A 19,242-nucleotide genomic window follows, 5' to 3' on the forward strand; every position below is an offset into this window, starting at 1 on the left:
CCACTGGTGCTTTGGAGGGTCTATGTGCTCAGGTCCCCATCTGCTTAGGCCTTCCAAGGATGCTGGGATGTCATTGATACCCTAACTTTCCTGGCAGCATCCCATGGAAAGCATGTGGGGATTATGGTGTGATGCTTGCCCATTTCAGGGAAACTGGGGAGGGGACACGTGAGTTGAGAAGTTCAGCAGAGCTGGCACCCTACTCTGTGCTGGTGTCTACCCTGTAAATGTTGGTTGGATGTGTGAGCTCTGTCCCGTTTTATACGATGGGAGAGTAGTACCTATCGACGCTGGTGTGGACACTAAATGAGTGAGGTGTCACACCTTAGCGAGCAGAAGCCTGGCCTGATCCTAGAAGGAGACTGCCTGGGTTTAAATTCCAGCTCTTTCAATTACTAGCTCTGATGTTTTAAGCAAGTTAACCACCTTTTGGTTTGAGTTACTCTAATGGAAAAGTAAGGCTATGTTAGTAGCTATCTCACAGTGCGGATAAATATGTTTTCATATGTAAAACACTCAAAATATAGTTTGGTAATAGGTAAATACTTAATAAAGAATAAGTATTTTATTTAAAAAATATATCTTGAAACACCTGTTTCAAGATGGTAGGACCATCTGGTACAGTACCTGGCATATATTACATTGCTCAATAATGAATTCCCTTCATTCCCTTCATTCCCTTCCTGACTCTGAGAGGGATTATGGTACCTGAGATTCCACCAGAGTCAGAGATTCTGATTGCCCAGAGTCTGAGAACCATATGGAAATATCCTAATTTGGGGATAGTAAGACCCTGTGTATTATTCAGTTCTTTGTGTGCTGTGCTTAATCACTCAGTTGTGTCCAACTCTTTCTGACCCCATGGACTATAGCCCGCCAGGCCCCTCTGTCCACGGGGTTCTCCAAGGGAGAATACTGAAGTGGGTTGCCATGCTCTCCCCCAGGGGATCTTCGCAACCCAGAGGTTGAACCCAGGTCTCCCGCATTGCAGGCAGATTCTTGACTGTCTGAGCCACCATTATTCAGTTCAGTTCCATAATATTTGGCTGTTCTATGCCAAGTGCCACTCTCATCAGTGATGTCAACTTGACTGAGATGTGATCCCTGCCTTGGGCTCACAGCTTAGCACAGATCTGTCCGTTTGTACTTCTGTCACTTGCACCTTTGTTTAGAGCTCACCCCAAGCCTGAGATACTCGTGCACACGTGTACAGAGCACAGCAGGTGTCCTGATCGAAGCTGTGGACGCACAGCGGAAGGGGCAGAGGAGCTTTCCTTTGAGGTGGTATTTGAGCTGAGCCTTGACATCTGAACTAGAGATGCCTGGGCCTGGGCAAGTGAGTAACAGCAAAGGTGGAAAGGACACACCGAGAAGCAGCAAAATTGGAACAAAAGACTTGGAAGTGTAAGTCCTTCAGTCGATGTCATTTATCAAATGATTGTCATGCACTGGTGTAGAGCCAGGTACCAGAGGAAGAATGTAAAAGCCCATCTCTGCTCTTCAAAGACTCACCATCTACTGGGGGACATTCTCCGTTGTCCAGGCTAGAAGGCCGTACATCTGCCTGTGACCTCCATGGTCCCTCTCAAGTCTATTAGTGGAGTCAGATGGCATGTTCGGTGTTGACTGGCCCACCATCACCAAGGATGGGTGTGGGGGCACCTATGAAATTCAGGGTAATCATTAGGTGTGGGAGGCAAAGGTCATTGTGCAGAAAGAGGGATCAAATGGAAGGATCTGGAGGTTTGTGCCAGCCTTGCACAGAGAAGCTGACCACGCAAGGTAGGAATTCTAATGTTTCAGTGGGGTTTTGGTGGGGGTCCATCCGTGGGCCTGGAGGAGGCCATCTGTCCACTGACCTGCACTTAGTTTGTGAGCCCAAGCAGAGTCCCACCTCCAGACCCTCCCCTTCTCACTCAAGACACCTGGCTTTGGAGAGGAATTATAAAACCCATGTCAGCCACTAGTCCCAACCAGCATGGGTCTTCATTTAGAATCAGGGAAAGACAAGAGCACATCAGAAGGACAAGGAAAATCAACAGCTCAAGGAAGGGGATCAGACTAAGGACCTAGAGCAAATATTTCTGACTGAAAAAGAATTAATGTAGGAAACAAAAGAAAAAAAAATCGTATGTCTAAAGTCTCAGAAGCATTTTTAGACTTTTTTAAAGATGATTTTTAGAGGTATTTAAAAGATATTGAGTAAATAAGAGAAGACTGACCCAAAATAGAGAAAATCAGGCAGCTCTTAGAAAAGAATTCTAAGGAAAAAACAAAAGAAATAAGGGGAAAATAAATTAACAGTGACTAGTAGAAGGGCCTCTGGCTAAAAGTGGGAGTGGTGAATTAGAAGATAACCTAGAGGAACTTTCCAGAATGCAGAACACAAAGACAAGAGAGGGAAATTATGAGGATAAATTAAAAATATATATACAGAATAGAGCTATCAGGTCTTTCAGCTCCAGGTTTCATAAAATAAGAATACTGAAGTACAGAACAGAGTGAATAAAGAAGAAACAATAATCAAGGAAACATTTAAAAAGTTCTCCTAGTAGAAGAAATACATGAGTCCAGATTAAAAGTGTTAGTTTCATCAAGGCACAAATCTATATTCATCTGAAATTTTGGAATTCTAACCAAGAGGAATATCCTACAAACTTTTAAACAGGAAAAGTAAACCAACTATAAATAAGAAAGGGTCATACATTATTGGATTTCTCATCTGCAACATTAAATGCTAGAATATGAGTTAGAGGAGAAAAGACAGGCACTCTAATATAACCATTCAAATTATTATTCTTATGTGAAAGCATAAGAAAAATATGAGAATGCATGAATCCCTATGTCCATCACAGCACTGTTTACAATAGCCAAAACACGAAAACAACCTAAATGTCCATCGACAGAGGAGTGGTAAAGATGTATATGTACAATGGAATATTACCCAGCCTTAAAAAGAATGAAATAATGCCATTTGCAGCAACATGTATGGACCTAGAGATTGTCATACTGAGTGAAATAAGTCAGGGAAAGAGAAATATTGTATGATATCCCTTATATGCAGACTCTAAAAAGAAATGATACAAATGAATTTACTTACAAAACAGAAACAGACCCACAGACTTGGAGAAACTTACAGTTGTCAGGGGAGAGGGAATAGTTAGGGAGTTTGGGATGAACATGTATGTACACACTGCTGTATTTAAAATGGGTAATCAACAAGGTCCTACTATATAGCACAGGGAATTCTGCTTAGTGTTAAATGGCAGTCTGGATGGAAGGGGAGTTTGGGGGAGAATGGATACATATATATGTATGGCTGAATCACTTTTCTGTCCACCTGCAACTATCACAACATTGTTAATCAGCTATCATTTTGTATTAAGAGGGCAAGGTGTGACCCTCTCTCAAGCTTAGCTGCTTAGCAGTGTCTGACTCTGCGACCCTTTGGACTCTACCCACCAGGTTCCTTTGTCCATGAGATTTTCCAGGCAAGAATACTGGAATGGATTGCCATTTCCTTCTCCAGGGGATCTTCCCGAGCCAGGGATCAAACCCAGTCTCCTGTATCTCCTGAACTGCAGGGAGATTCTTTATCTGCTGAGCCACTGGGGAAACTCTGGTATAAAATAAAAAGTTTAAAAAAAGTCTCTACTGCTGATAAGACAAGATCCCTGTTCTAAATGGTCCTTTTATTTCAGTAGCGAGATAGACGAAAGAAAAACCAAGTAAGTAAGTTTGAAAGCAAGATAATTTCAAAAAGTTCTAAGTTCTAAAAGTGGGGGGCCCTAAGGTGACAGTGAAGGCCTCTCTGCGGGTGTGATATTTGAGTTTTGACATTAATAAAGCCGAGGAGCCACCCGAGGGAGACAGAGGGAATGGCAGTTCAGGCAGAGGAAGAGCAAGAAAAAAGGCCCTGAGGTGGGAATGAGCTTGGTTTACCTGAGTTGCAGCAAGATCAGTTTGGAGAGTTCAGTGAGGGAAGGTAGTAGCATCACAAGTAGGGCCCTACAGATGGAGTAAAGGAGTTGGTTTTTTGTCCTATGTGCGATGAGACATCAAGATGTCACAGTTTCAGTGGAATCTGCACAGTGGTACCACTTGCTTCATCCTTTAGGAAAAAAAGAGGCAATGCAAGCAAGTTTCCCCCAGTTTTATTGATATATTATTGACATACAGCATGTATAAGTTTAAGATGTACAGCATAATAATTTAACTTACATATACTGTGAAATGACTACTAACTAAACCATAAGTTTAGTTAACACTCATTATCTCAGATAGCTACAAAAACAAAAACATTTTTTTTGGATGAGAACTCATAATATTTACTCTCTTAACAACTTTCAAATATACCATACAGCTGTGCTAACTAGTCGTCATGTTATTCATCACATCTCCAATACTTATTTATCTTATAACTGGGAATTGGTGCCTTTTGACACCTTCATTCAGTTCCTCATCCCCCACTCTGTGCCTAGTCTGATCCCTTTTTCTAGATCAGAGTTTTTTTTATATTTAGATTTTTAGAGTTCTTTTAGATTCCACAAATAAGTATTTGTACAGTATTTGTCTTTCTTTAACTTCACTTAACATAACATCCTACAAGTTCATCCATGTTGTCACAAATGGCAGGATTTCTTTTTTTGAATTACTGCATAGTATTCCATCGTTTCTGTGTGTGTGCATGTGTATTTACATATGTATGTACACACCGATGCACACATGTAACATTTTCTTTATCCATTCATCTGTTGATGGATATTTAGGTTGTTTCCCTGTTTTGGCTATTGTGACTAGTGCTGCTATGAGCATGGGGATTCTCTTTGGCACTGTGCTTGCATTTCCTTCAGATAAATACCTAGAAGTGGGATTGTTGGATCATCTGGTAGTTGTATTATTAATTTTTTGAGGAAACTCCATACTGTTTTCCATAGTGGTTGTGCAGATTTTTATTCCCACCAACGGTACACAAGGGTTCCCTTTTCTCCACATTTACGGCAGCATTTGTTACTTCTTGTCTTTTTGATAATAGCCATTCTAACAAGCATGAGGTGGTATCTCATTGTGGTTTTGATTTGCATTTCCTTAACAATTTGTGATATTTAGCACATTTTCGTGTACCTGTTGGCTATTCGTATATCTTCTTTGGAAAAAAATCTAACAGATTTGGAAAACGCTCTATGAAGGCCTTTTTGAACCAATCTGTGTTTGCTCTCCACCTGGTTTTGGGGCTGAGCTTTGCTGACTAAAGTCATTTAACAAGATTGCCACGGAGTGCAGTGTGTAAATGTTATGCAGAATGAATTACAGGTCTGTAGACATTCATTTCATTACCCTAGCTTCTATTAACAAAGTTCGCTTTATTAGCAGCCACAGTGATTTATCTTATGTGAGCTTCTTAAGAAATGCTTCAAGTCCTGTGCACTATAAGTGGCTGTTGAAATTGTAAGAGCTGTGCGTTTTGGTGACCAGGAGGTCTAGTTGTGATTATGGAAAAGTGCCACTGATTAGTCACTAAAACACAAACCAGACCAGTCGACAGAGCGCTGAACACAGTGCTGATGGAGGCAGGCAGGTATCAGTCCCCAGAGAGTCCTCTCTCCCTGGGCATGATTTGGAGGTGCTCCAGAAGGATGGAGCTGTATCCCAACACCTGTAACCCGCCTGGCCCATGACAGGCACTTGGTCAATGTCTATGAAGGCCTGAATGGGTGAATGGTGAGATTTTTCTGGACTTTAAGCACATTTTCCCACAGAATAGACCATCCTTCTATGTGGGACTCTTAGTTTGACAATGTTTCTTCAGAAAAGTGTGAGTCCCTGGACTGGACCAAGGATAAGGGCTGCTGGCATGGCACCAGGTACCTGACCGAGCTGGTGCTGCTGCCCACACTTCTGACCTCCTCTCTGTCCTCTAGTTTCACCCCCTCCCACTCCCACCCCCAGTGCCGTGCAGGAGCCCTTCTTCTGCATGGAAAGGCCCCACCTGTACCCCCACCCTCCCCTCACTGATCAGTCTCTTTAACTCCTACTTAACCTTCAAACCCCAGTTCAGATATCTCTTCCTCCAGGAAGTTCTCTGACCGTCCCTTCTCCCTTCGTAACTTTTATCAGTTTCTGCTGTCATGTACTCTTGTGTGCTATTTTTCAGAGTGATTGTCACATGTTAGAGTATTATTTATTTTTATGGAAATATAGTTGATTTACAATGTTGTACTATTCTCACATATACAACAAAGTGATTCAGTTATATATATATGTAGTGTGTGTATATATATTCTTCTTAAGATTATTTTCCATTATAGATTATTACAAGATGTTGAATATAGTTCCCTGTGGTATTCAGTAGGTCCTTGCTTATCTATTTTATGTATAGCAGTTTGTATCTGCTAATCCCAGGCTGCTAATTTATCCCTTCCTCCTTTCCCGTTTGGTAACCATAATTTGTTTTCTATGTCTGTGAGTCATAGTAATTTTTTTGTAATTATTTTAAGATAGTATTGTGTCGTGATTAAGAGCAGGTATGAATTTTTGCTGAACTTAGATGTCAGCTCTGCCATCTGCAAGCTGTAGGAACCTGTGCCAAGTATTTTCACCTTTCTACATCTGCTTCCTCACCCAAAGGAAGAAGATGATCACAGTAGTACCTGCTTTAGGACAGTTGTGAGCATTAAACTACCCAGTAGATGTACATGGCACTTAAAGTTCAGTTCAGTTCAATTGTTCAGTCATGTCTGACACTATGTAACCTCATGGACTGCAGCACGCCAGGCTTGCCTGTCCATCACCAATTCCCAGAGCTTGTTCAAACTCACGTCCATCGAGTTGGTGATGCCATTCAACCATCTCATCTTCTGTCATCCCCTTCTCCTCCTGCCTTCAGTCTTTCCCAGCATCGGGATCTTTTCTAATGAGTTAGCTGTAGTTATTTGACAACTATAGTTATTATTATAAATTACTTATTATTATAAAGCTAGCTATAGTTGTTTGATGACTGTGTGTCTACGCCATTAGACTGTAAGCTCCTTGAGGCTAGGGGTTGAGTCATTACTTTACTCACCATGTGTCCCCCATGCTTAGCAGTGCCTGGCCTCTGAAAGACTGCCGATAGCTTGTCATGAAAAGACAATGAAAATACATGAAGCTTTTATCCACCAAGCAGGTGCAATGCTGGAGGGGGTGTCCACCTTCAGTCTGGCCTCTTCTGTTAGGTGAAGATGATGAAGCCCCCTCTATGGGCCTGTAGGGAGGGGGCTCAGAAAGAAGGGAGACCCAGTTTCCCTCTGACCATCCTTCCGCCCTCCTTGTTGTTGCTGATGCCTCTAAGTCACAAGGTTGTTGGGAAAGAAAGCCTTTTCAAAGTAAACAGAGCACCTACCGTGGGACAGACTCTGAACAGCATCTAGTCCTGGCCTGGCAGGTCCTCCCAGCCAGTGATTTTCTTTAAACACATACGAGTGGATCTAATAAAATATGTTAGAATAAAAGTGCGCCAGACTGAGTGGCGGGATTTGCTAACAGAGGTGCTGGCCCCACCCCCGGAGTTTCTGTTTCAGTAGTTCCGGGTTGTGGTTCAAGAACTGGCATTTCTTAGGAACATGCTCTCAACAACATTTTTGTAAAAGAAAAACATTACTTTCCCATTCACATATCAAAAATAGCCTCAAAGACCCCACATCAAAAAAAAAAAAAAAAAGACAAAACCCACTTTTTTGGCCATACCACATGACTTGTGAGATCTTAGTTCCCTGACAAGGGATCAAAACCAGGCCCACAGCAGTGAAAGCACTGAATCCTAACCACTGGATCATCAGAAAATTCCCGAGGACGTTATTGTTTACTGGGACAAAACTTCAGTTTCAGATGATGAAAAAGTTCTGGAGATCAATGATGGTGATGGCTGCACAACATGAATGTACATAATGCCATTAAACTCTACACTTAAAAAAAGGTTAGAATGGTAAATTTTGTTATATATATTTTATCACAATTTTTTAAAAGACCAAAAAAAAATGAAAACAAACCACCTGGCTTTTCCAACAAGACCTAGGTACAGCTGACCCTGTTGGTCTCAGGTCTACATTTTGAGAATCACTGAAACTGAGGTCTGTTCTCTAAGTGACAGGCGAGACAGGATGATGGAATTTGGCTCTGGGAGAGTGGTTACAGAGGCTGTGGTATTTGTACAGGGCCTGGACATTCAAGCAGGATTTTGCAGTTTGGGGAAGGGGATTCCATGGAGAGAGAATGGTATGGAGAGATGACAATGCACACTGGCAAGTGATCCACCATGGGAAGGTCTGGGGTGGGGGTATGGGGGCTGCTGCATAGCTGTTCTCCTGCTTATTCTTCTTTGTTCTTGGTCAGCATGGGGAGAGGCAGCCTGCGGAGAAAACAAACCCAGGAGAGGACAGGATAGGCCAGAAAAGTTTAAGCGCTCCAGTTTGGGAGTTAGATAGATTTGGACCTGAATTCACCTTTCTCAGCCTCAGTTTCTTCCTCTGTGAAATGGGACTGCTTGTAATCGTTGCTGCTTCAGAGAGTTATGGTGGATGAAATGAGCTGATGGATGTGAAGAGCATGGCTCATGTCTGGCCCCTGGTGGATACCCAAGCGTGGAGACCACCATCAGTAGGTGAGTCTAATGCAGAAGAGGCACACCATAGCTGTTCATGTATATGCCTCCCACTCCAGGCTGGGTCCCTTTGGGAATACTCTGTGACATTTCGTCTGGGTCCTCCCACCCCTAACAGAGCCAGAACCGGGTTGGAGCCCAGATGCTCAGGACATGGACTTCGGGAAGTGATCACTGTTTCCCTGCAGGGCTCAACAGGCACCTGGAAAAGGAGCAGGATGGGGGAGGCAGATAAGCTGGAGGTGGCCTCCCCCTGTCCTGTGATGTGATCTCAACAGAAAGCCCAGCCCCGAGTGGCTGGAAGCCCCAGCCCAGCTGTAGGCTGGGTGGACCCCTCTCTCATTGGACCCTGAAGGGAAGAGGGCTTACTGTGATGCCCTTGTCACAGGTTCTCCAGATCAACTGGGCCTTGGCCTGGGTGGTTATGACCTGTGGTCCTAAAGGAGCAGGTATCAGGACTTCCCTGGTGGTCCAGTGGTTAAGAATCCACCTTGCAATGCAGGGGACATGAGTTCAGTCCCTGGTCAGGGAACTAAGATCCCACACGCCACAGAGCATCTAAACCTGTGCTCCACAACTGCTGAGCCTGTGCACTGAAACGCGAGATCCCACATGACCCCGTGAAGACTCTGCATGTCACAGCTAAGACTGAACACAGCCAAATAAAGAAATATTTTTTTAAAAAAAGAGAGAAGGTGTCACACGAGAAGCACTGTCCTTGGAGTCAGAGGGTTTGGGTCCGAGTGCCTTTCACCACCACTCCCTGTGACCTTGCTTGTGTGACCTGGTTGTTTAACTTCTCTGGGCCTAAGGCCTCAACTGTTAGGTGAAGATGATAATGTCTTTTCTCTTGGAATGCTGAAGGCTGGGTCACATCTTTAGGTGAAAGGACCAACCCTGGGGAACAGGGTTTGGAAATAAAGAAGAGTCATCTTTGCATCCTCGCTTCCTCCCTCTTTTCCTCCTGCTGGTAGAGGAGGAGGTGATTCCACCATTTCTTGTGTCAGATAGTGTGCTTGGTGCAGTGGACAGAGCGGTGAGCAGGACGGACAGTGTTTTGCAGGCATGGTGTTTAATCTAGGTGGGTTAGAGGTCAAGGAAGCTACACCATGTAAGAAATCAGCTTCATATTCAAGGAGATCATCGGTATTTATACTAAGACTTCTCAAAGGCTGGGAAGGATTAGAGATGACCATGACCCAGGCACAGCGCAGTCTAAGAATACAGTATTACTTTGAAGATGTGAGTTAAAAAGTCCCTCTGCCCCTTTATTGACTCCACAACTACTTGGTGAAAGCCTGCTGTGACCAGGCACAGTTCTAGGCCTGGAGGATTCAGGATGAAGCAGTAAACAAGCAAAGTGCTATCCTCCTCAAGTTTACGTTTAGTGTGGGAAGACACAAATCAACAAATACTGATGTAATGCATCAGGTGGTGACGAGAGCTCTAAAGATAACTAAGGTGGGGAGGGGGTGGAAGCCACATCTTCCTTCCTCCTCCCCCCTCCACGTGGGGGGAGGACCCACCCTTGCAAACACTCCTCCAGGGATGGGGTGCTGATTCACCTTTGGTGATCTGGGGATGAAGAGTGGGGTGTATGAGGTCCTACTCATCTGCCTTCCTTTCTGCTGGGTGTAAGCCTGCCCTCTGCAAGTGCCAGCCTGCTCTCTCCTCCAGCTTTACCTGTTAGGCCCCTGCTGTCTGGCCCTGCAAAGCCAGGGTCTATCTTCCTCATCTACAGGTCAGTTCCCAGAGGCCCACTTGCCCACGGATATAAGCCTCATTTTCCAATGTCAGTTCTACTGGAAATAAAGGTGACATTTTGTTTTCCCATCTGCCTTGCTTTTTTTTCCCCCTTATTTTGCTGTTTGATTAGAACTAATTGGAGTAGGAAGGTACTTTTCATTGGACCCTTAAACTTCCAGCAGAGAGTAAAAGAGTGATGCATGCATGTCTGACTCTTTGTGACCCTATGGACTGTAGCCTACCAGGCTCCTCTGTCCATGGAATTCTTCGGGCAATAATACTCAGAGAATTCTGGGGTGGGGTGCCCTGCCCTCCTCCAGGGGAACTTCCCAACCCAGGGATCATTTCTCCTACATTGGCGGGGGTTCTTTACCACTAGTGCCACCTGGGATGCCCCAAAAAAGTGATAGGAGGTGCTATTTTAGATAAGAGGGATGAGGAGGACCTCTCTGATGAAGTGAGAGAAGAGCATTCAAAGGAGAGGAAACAGCTTGTGCAAAGGTCTCGGGGCAGGCATTTGTTCAGAGTATGTATACGTGAACCAGCAAGGGAGCCGGTATGGCTGAAACATGGTGAAAAATAGAAGAAACACATCTTAAGGATTCCTGGCTTTCTGCCTCAGACAGTTATTTTTCTGGATTGGATAAAAGCAGCAGCTAAAGGACCCAGTACAGTTCAAATAACGAATCCGTGCTTCATTCTGAACCCTGCAGGCTATTGTTCTGACCAACCTGCAACTCTCTTCCATCCTTGCTCAGTGCCAGGACTCCTCTTTGAGTGCCAAGGGCTGGAGAAATGTGCCAGGGACCAGCCTGGAAGATGCATGAAGTCTCTTGGGAGAGATGGGCTGGAAGATTCACAAGACAGAAAACAGAGGCGACCCTCAAGTTGCAAGATTTGAACCTAGCTGGGTGATTGATTACCAGGAGACCGCCCTGATTTTGTTCTCTAATTATGGTGTTTATTTGATGCATCATATTGGGTCTAAAACCCTTAATACCAGCCGGTGCTGTTCATTGTTGCAATGTCCTAATTAAGCTTTGATTTATATGCTAATTTTATTCCAAGTGTGTTCAAAAGGGGGAAAGTTATTAGACTTTATTTTGAGATTACATTTTAATCCTGGGGTCTGCTGGGTGAGCACCATGTTTATTCTGTCAGCTTTTGTGTCCAGGATGTTGGTGGCAATTGTGATTATTTCCTTGGAGGGGAAAGATGATGAAGTGGTAAGGAGCTGTTTAGAGTCGGTGGGGCTTCTGCTAATTGGAATTATGTAACCTCTTGCCTTTGCCTTGACAGCTTTGCAATGAGGCTTGCTTTGACTGCCCAGCTGGTTAGGAGGGACAACTGGGGTATGCCTTGGGGATGTCACACAATGGGAAACACTTGGAAGGAAGTCCATGACACGAGGGAGTGATTGGATTTTGGAATGTGAGTGGAAATTGGGCTTTACCACATGAGTCTGTGAGATTTGGAAGGGTCACACAAAAACTCTGGTAAGGGGAGCAGCTTGTCTTTGCTATGGAAAGGAAGCATTGTGTGTGTGTAAGTGTTTACATGATCGTTTTTCCTAAGTAGATGTCATTTGAATTTTCCTGTCCAAAGATTAAAAAGTCTTGCCACAACTGTAGGTCTGTTTATTTCTGGCCCTTAGGTTCGTGCAACTTTATAATTACCCTGAAATAATATGTAAAATAGTGTACATGTCTGGACGGGTGCATTTTGCTGGTCAGGACCCAATGTTTTCATCAAACTTACAGGAATACCAGCGTTCTCAAATGTCAAGAATTACAGGTTTGGGAAACATTAGACTTAGGTCTGGTATTAAATTTCCTGAGATTGGCTGTGTGGCTTAAAGAATCCAGTTACCCAGATTAACAGATACAAACTACTACACATGAAATAGGCAAGCAATAAGGATTTACTGTATAGCACAGGGAACTATATTCAATATCTTGTAATAACCTATAATGGAAAAGAATCTGAGAAGACAATGTTTTGTTATTGTTTGATTACTTAGTTGTGTCCAACTCTTTGAGACCCCATGGACTGCAGCATGCCAGGCTTCCCTGTCCTTCACCATCTCCTGGAGTTTGCTCAAACTCATGTCCATTGAGTCGGTGATGCCTTCCAACCATCTCATCCTGTCATCCCCTTCTCCTCCTGCCCTCAGCTTTTCCCAGCATCAGAGTCTTTTCCAATGAGTCAGCTCTTTGCATCAGATGGTCAAAATATTGGACCTTTAGCATCAGTCCTTCCAATGAATATTCAAGGTTGATTTGCTTTAGTATTGACTGGTTTGATCTCCTTACAGTCCAATGGACTCTCAAAAGTTTTCTCCAGCACCATAGTTAGAAATCATCAATTCTTTGGCTCTTAGCCTTCTCTATGGTCCAGCTCACATCTGTACATGACTACAGGAAAAACCATTTATGTAACTGAATCAATTTGGTATACATCTGAAACTAACACAATATTATAATCAACAATACTTTTTAAACAAAGAATCCAATTATCCAGTGGCCCTTTCTCTTTGCTCATCTGAATCCTGTCTGTGCATGTCCAGGATGTTGCCCTGGGTGAGAGAGCCATGGGGCCATGTTGAATTGCAAGGGATGTTTACCTGACTTTGTTCTGCACTGGGTGGCATGGCGAGGACCCAGACTCTTTTCTCTGAGTGACCTGGAAGTTCTTCTGGTCTCAGCTCTAGGGAACAGAGTTGCTTATTAATAGATGAGGGCTTCTGAGTGAACACTTAGGGATGTCTGTTATTCAAAACCTTTTGTAACCTGGAGCATGCCAAGTTTCCCACAGTGTTTCAGTAAAGGGTCCTCCATTGGGTCTTCAGTTCTTCTGATTGGGATTTATGTTTTTTTATCCCTCTTCCTCACCCTGCCAGCCAATGGTGACCATCAGAAACATTTAACAGGAGTATGTTCATCTCACATTCTTCCGTCATGACTAGTACACCGTCTGTGGTTCATTAGACACCTTTATTTGATAAAATTAAACTTAAGGATTCTGATTTCAAAAATAATTAAGCAGCTAACATTTGTCAAGCATTAATGTCCTAAGCATTTTATCAGCCTTATCTTAGCTCCTACGCCCCCATATCCTTGAGGAAGGTTTATTATTACCATCTCTATATACAGAGGGAGAGACTGAGGCTTGGAGAGGTTAAGGGCCATTTTGGGGGTCACATATCTAGTATGTGGTTAGCTGGCCTCAGCCTGGGTCTGCCAGGCTCCAAGTCCATGCTTGGGATCACTGTGCTGGGTCATATTACTTTTTAAGTGTCTCTGTTTCAAAATTTTCTGTAGAGAACATTCCTCTATCCCTGTGGGTATGAAGACATGAAGTACGGTTCATCTCCTCTTGCCCAGAATCATATCTTTCAAGAGGATACCAAGGACTAGTTTGTGGGAGAGCAGGACTGTGTCTCTAAGCTCAGAGGGGAGATGATCCCCAAATTGGACAAACTGCCCTTGTATTCTCTAGATGCTTTGACCCTGCACCCCTACTCAGCCTGGTGTAATCAAAGCCTTCTGTCGACCTAGTTTAATTATGATGTGGCTTCAAGAAGATTCTAACATTTGCTTCTGATGCTTGTATCTTAGCACCTCTGCTATTCTTTGCTGCTTGCCTGTATTTTTAACTTTACACCTTTTATTCTGTCAACTTTCCGTATAGTGAAAATGTCCCCATTCACTTGGTGCTGCTCCAGAGGAAGAATCTTTACCATTTTCCACAGATGGTGACCCTGGGGTGGAGGAAATGTCTGATTTAGTAAGGCTCCCAGGTGACCCCTAAGAATTCCCTTTTGAGATTTTTAAAAAGTCATATATTCTCTTTCTATCCTATTACAAGGAATTTTTTTCCCTATTCCTTTCCTTATCTTTATCTACATGTACACAAGTTTTACTTATTTATGATGATGGCATACATTCATTTCATGTTCATACTTAATGTAGTGAGTAGGAATTTCACAAGTTACATATTCAAATATGGAAAGATAATCATTTTATTTTTCTGTAGCTTAAATTTCACTTTGAACTACCTTTATAGCTGATGGCTACAATGAAGAAACAGACCAAAAAAAAATGCTACCAAATTTAGTCAATTAATCATCCAAAGTTTTCCCAACACTTTTTTGGGGTAAATTCAGTTAATTCAGGATGTCCAACCTCCCTCCTTCCCTCTAGGATTGTGATAAATTCACGGCGGTCTCACATAGCCTCAAGACTTCAGTTGGGAGTGAGGGAGCCTTCTGTTCCAGATTAGTGAAAGTCCAGCTAGGAAAACAGAAGCCAAATGTGAGACAGGAAATTGGGCACATCAGTTATGGAAGGAATGAGAGACCAAACAGGGAACAGTGATGAGCTGCCAGGAAGCGATTATCACTGTTAGGGTTGGGGGACGTGAGTGAGATGGCAGTGTTACAGAGCCCAGGAGCCAGAACCTTCTAGCTAGAACCATGATAAAGTCTTCCTGGATGGAGCTATAGGGCTGCCTACGAGGGGCCATTTGGCAGAAGCTAGACTCAAAGGAGATAGCCACCAAAGGAAGTTGTGCTTCACCTGAGGCAGGCGGACTGAGAGAGGATAAAATACCCCAGCTTCTCTCCTGCTCCTACTTCAGCCTTCCCCCAGTGCCTCTCATTGGCCAAACCAGTTGGCAAGGGAGACTGGGAAATGTAGTTGCCCATGGCAGAGAGCAGAGATGGGGTACTCTAAGGGTGGGGAATGGATCTGAGAATAAACAGGTAAGTGACTAGGCCTGACATCATCTGGCTTACGTTGGCATCCACTGAGGAAGAACCAAGTCCCTCCTGCACTTTGGTGGCTAACATCGTTCATGCCACCCTCCTCCAAGATGTCCAACGCCAGTTGCAGTCTCTGGTCATTGTTGAACAGACTTTTTTACTTCCTTGTTCTCTCCATCCCCCAGACATGTTGTCAGATCCATTGGACCCCTCTCAATACTTGGACACCCTCCTTGGAGGTTATGGCAAACTTTGGAAAGTTCATCGTGTTTGTGGCTACACAGTGGGATACACAAGGGGTCGCTACAGTCTTGTTCTGTCTAGCACTGTCCTGCCACCATTCCTGTTCCAGGCTTGAGATTATGCTGGGCTGGGGTGGGGGCTGGGAACAACCTTCCTGATCCTCCCTAAGGAAGCAAAGTGTGGATCTCCCCACCTCTCAAATTCCTGTAACCATATTTTATTTATTTATTTTGACATCATTACAAATTGTTACTGATATTAGAAGGATAATAAGGAAATATTGTAGACAACTTTATCTCAACTATATGAAAACTTAAATGGACAAATTTTTAAAAGGTCAAGCTACCAAAGCTTGAACTGTGGTGTTGGAGAAGACTCTGACCCAGGGATTGAACCCTGGTCTCCTGCATTGTAGGCAGACGCTTGACCATCTGAGCTACCAGGGAAGTACTCCTTGAACTTCAAAGAGATCAAACCAGTCAATCCTAAAGGAAGTCAATGCTGAATATTCATTGGAAGGACTGATGCTGAAGCTGAAGCTCCGATACTTTGGCCACCTGATGTGAAGAGCTGACTCACTGGAAAAGACCCTGATGTTGGGAAAGATTGAAGGTGGGAGGAGAAGGGAACGACAGAGGATGAGATGGTTGGATGGCATCACTGACTCGATGGACATGAGTCTGAGCAAACTTCAGGAGATGGTGAAAGACAGGGAAGCCTGGTATGCTGCAGTCCATGGGGTCACAAAGAGTCAGACACGACTGAGGGACTGAACAACACCGAAATTACTCAAGAATAAATAGATAATTAAAAAGCATAGTCCTAACTCTAGTAAAGAAATTGAGATTATAGTTAAACATCCCTCCTCCACACAAAACAAAAATTCTGCAACCCTATTTAAAAAAATTATTTCTACTCCTCCCAAGGCTTGACCTTGGGGTTGAAATGAGAGGAAGGATGGTATAGGTAAGACCATGACACTTCCTTCTCCGAGTAGCCACTGATACCTAACATTCTTACCTAACGTTTCCAAGAATTATGAAGAAGGAATAAAACTTTAGCTAATATCTCAAAATGCTATCTGGTCATATTTGTATCAGTTCGTTTCAATTGCTGTCGTGTCTGACTCTTTGTGAACCCATGGACTGCAGCACGCCAGGCCTCCCTGTCCATCACCAAGTCTCAGAGCTTGCTCAAACTCACGTCCAACCAGTCGGTGAGGCCATCCAACCATCTCATCCTCTGTCATTCCGTTCTTCTCCTGCCTTCAATCGTTCCCAGCAATAGGGTCTTTTCCAATGAGTCAGTTCTTCGCATCAGGTGGCCAAAGTATCGGAGTTTCAGCTTCAGCATCAGTCCTTCCAATGAATATTCAGGACTGATTTCTTTTAGGATTGACTGGTTGGATCTCCTTGCAGTCCGAGGGACTCTCAAAAGTCTTCTTCAAAAACCACAGTTCCAAAGCATCAGTTCTTTGGCGCTCAGCTTTCATCATGGTCCAATTCTCACATCCATACATGACTACTGTACAAAAACATAGCTTTGACTAGACGGACCTTTGTTGGCAAAGTAATGTTTCTGCTTTTTAATATGCTGTCTAGGTTGGTCATAGCTTTTCGTCCAAGGGGCAAGTGTCTTTTAATTTCATGGCTGCAGTCACAATCTGCAGTGATTTTGGAGCCCCAAAAAATAAAGTCTTGGCGCTGTTTCCATTTTTTCCCCTTTGTTTGCCATGAAGTGATGGGACTGGGTGCCATGATCTTAGTGTTTTGAATGCTGAGTTTTAAACCAGCTTTTTCACTCTCTTTTACTTTCATCAAGAGGCTCTTTAGTTCTTCTTCACTTTCTGCCATAAGGGTGGTGTCACCTGCGTATCTGAGATTACTGCTATTTCTCCCAGCGATCTTGATCCCTGCTTGTGGTTCATCAGCCCAGCATTTCGCATGATATGCTGTGCATATAAGTTAAATGAGCAGGGTGACAATATACAGCCTTGACGTACTCCTTTCCCAATTTGGAGCTAGTCTGTTGTTCCATGTCCAGTTCTAACTGTTGCTTCTTGACCAGCAGACAGATTTCTCAGGAGGCAGGTCAGGTGGTCTGGTATTCCCATCTGTTTCAGAATTTTCCACAATTCGTTGTGATCCACACAGTCAAAGGCTTTGGAGTAATCAATAAAGCATAAGTAGATGTTTTTCTGGAATTCTCTTGCTTTTTCCATGATACAGCAGACGTTGGCAATTTGATCTCTGGTTCCTCTGCCTTTTCTAAACCCAGATTGAACATTTGGAAGTTCACAATTCACATACTATTAAAGCCTGGCTTGGAAAATTTTGAGCATTACTTTGCTAGTGTGTGAGATGAGTGCAACTGAACGGTAGTTTGAACATTCTTTGGCATTGCCTTTTTTGGGGATTAGAATGAAAATTGACCTTTCCTAGTCCTGCGGCCACTGCTGAGTTTTCCTAATTTGTTGGCATATTGAGTGCAGCACTTTAACAGAATCATCTTTTAGAATTTGAAATAGCTCAACTGGAATGGATAAGTATTAAAAGAACCTTAACTGGCTTAATCATTCTCTTATTGGGTATTTGGATGGTTTTTAGTGTCCTACTTGGAGACAGAAATGACAACCCACTCCAGTATTCTTGCCTGCAGAATTCCATGGACAGAGGGGCCTGGTGGGCTACAGTCCATAGAGTCGCAAAGAGTCGGACATGACTGAGCGATTAACACTTACGTCTTATTACTGATTCATGGTGGATGTATTTTAAGAAGCTGGCAGAAGCTGCCACCTGACCCTGTATCTTTATCCCCTGCTGACCTTCTGATGTACCTTAGAGCCAGAAGGAAGAGAGAAAGGTGGGCCTTCTGCTCCTTGGCCTCATTTTGTGCTTCCTCTTCCTCCCTCTGGTCTGAGCTTTGCCTCTGCTTCACCCAAGATCCTGGTTAGAGATGGGGCATCTTCTTTTCAATGCTGGTCCTGGTCTCACAGCACCTCTTTGGGTCTTGCCCTCTGGTTGTGCTGCTCTCGGTCACCCTGGGTTACTCCCACAGAGGTAGGAAGGACCTAAGAGGTGGGCTTTAATTTCTGAGGTCTGTGTTCCAACCCCAACCTGGGAATGATCTCTCCAATGTTGATTTTTTAAATTATGTTTAATTTTAAAGTAATTTAAAAAAGGAATATCTGATCAGTTTAGAAGGCATGGAAACAACAAATGGAAAAAATTAAAGTTACCCTAAAGTCTACCACTCAAAAGTAATCACCACAGATTCCACAAGGGGAAGGACCTGGCTGATCTTATTCTTTCTGTTTAACTCCAGGGCCCAGGCACATAGTAAGTGCTCAGTGCATGCATGCTTAGTTGGTTAGTCGTGTTCGACTCTTTGTGACTCCATAGATTGTAGTCTGCCAGGGTCCTCTGTCCATGGGGATTCTCCAAGCAAGAGTACTGGAGTGGGCTGCCATTCCCTTCTCCAGGGGATCTTCCCAACCTAGGGATCGAACCCGGGTCTCCTGCATTGCAGGCAGATACTTTATTGCATGAGCCACAAGGGAAGTGCTCAGTAAATATTGCTAAATCAATGATAACCTTTCATTTATTTTTTCCATCTATTTTATACAAATAGAATCATATTCTACCTAAAAGTTTTGTAATTTTTTTGTGTGTAGCAAAATATCATTGACATTTTCCCCAAATCAATAAATGTTCTTTTACATTATTTTAATAGTAGTATGGTATTCAGTTGTAAAAGCGGACTATGATTAATTTGACTCGTAACTTAATGTAATATGTTTAGGTTTTTTCCCTAAATTTTTTACTCTCCCAAACAACTTTACAGTCTTATATAT

This window comes from Giraffa tippelskirchi, chromosome 10 (genome assembly GCF_054371585.1).
Source record: "Giraffa tippelskirchi isolate mGirTip1 chromosome 10, T2T-mGirTip1v1.2.pri, whole genome shotgun sequence".
In the NCBI taxonomy this organism is placed as follows: domain Eukaryota; kingdom Metazoa; phylum Chordata; class Mammalia; order Artiodactyla; family Giraffidae; genus Giraffa; species Giraffa tippelskirchi.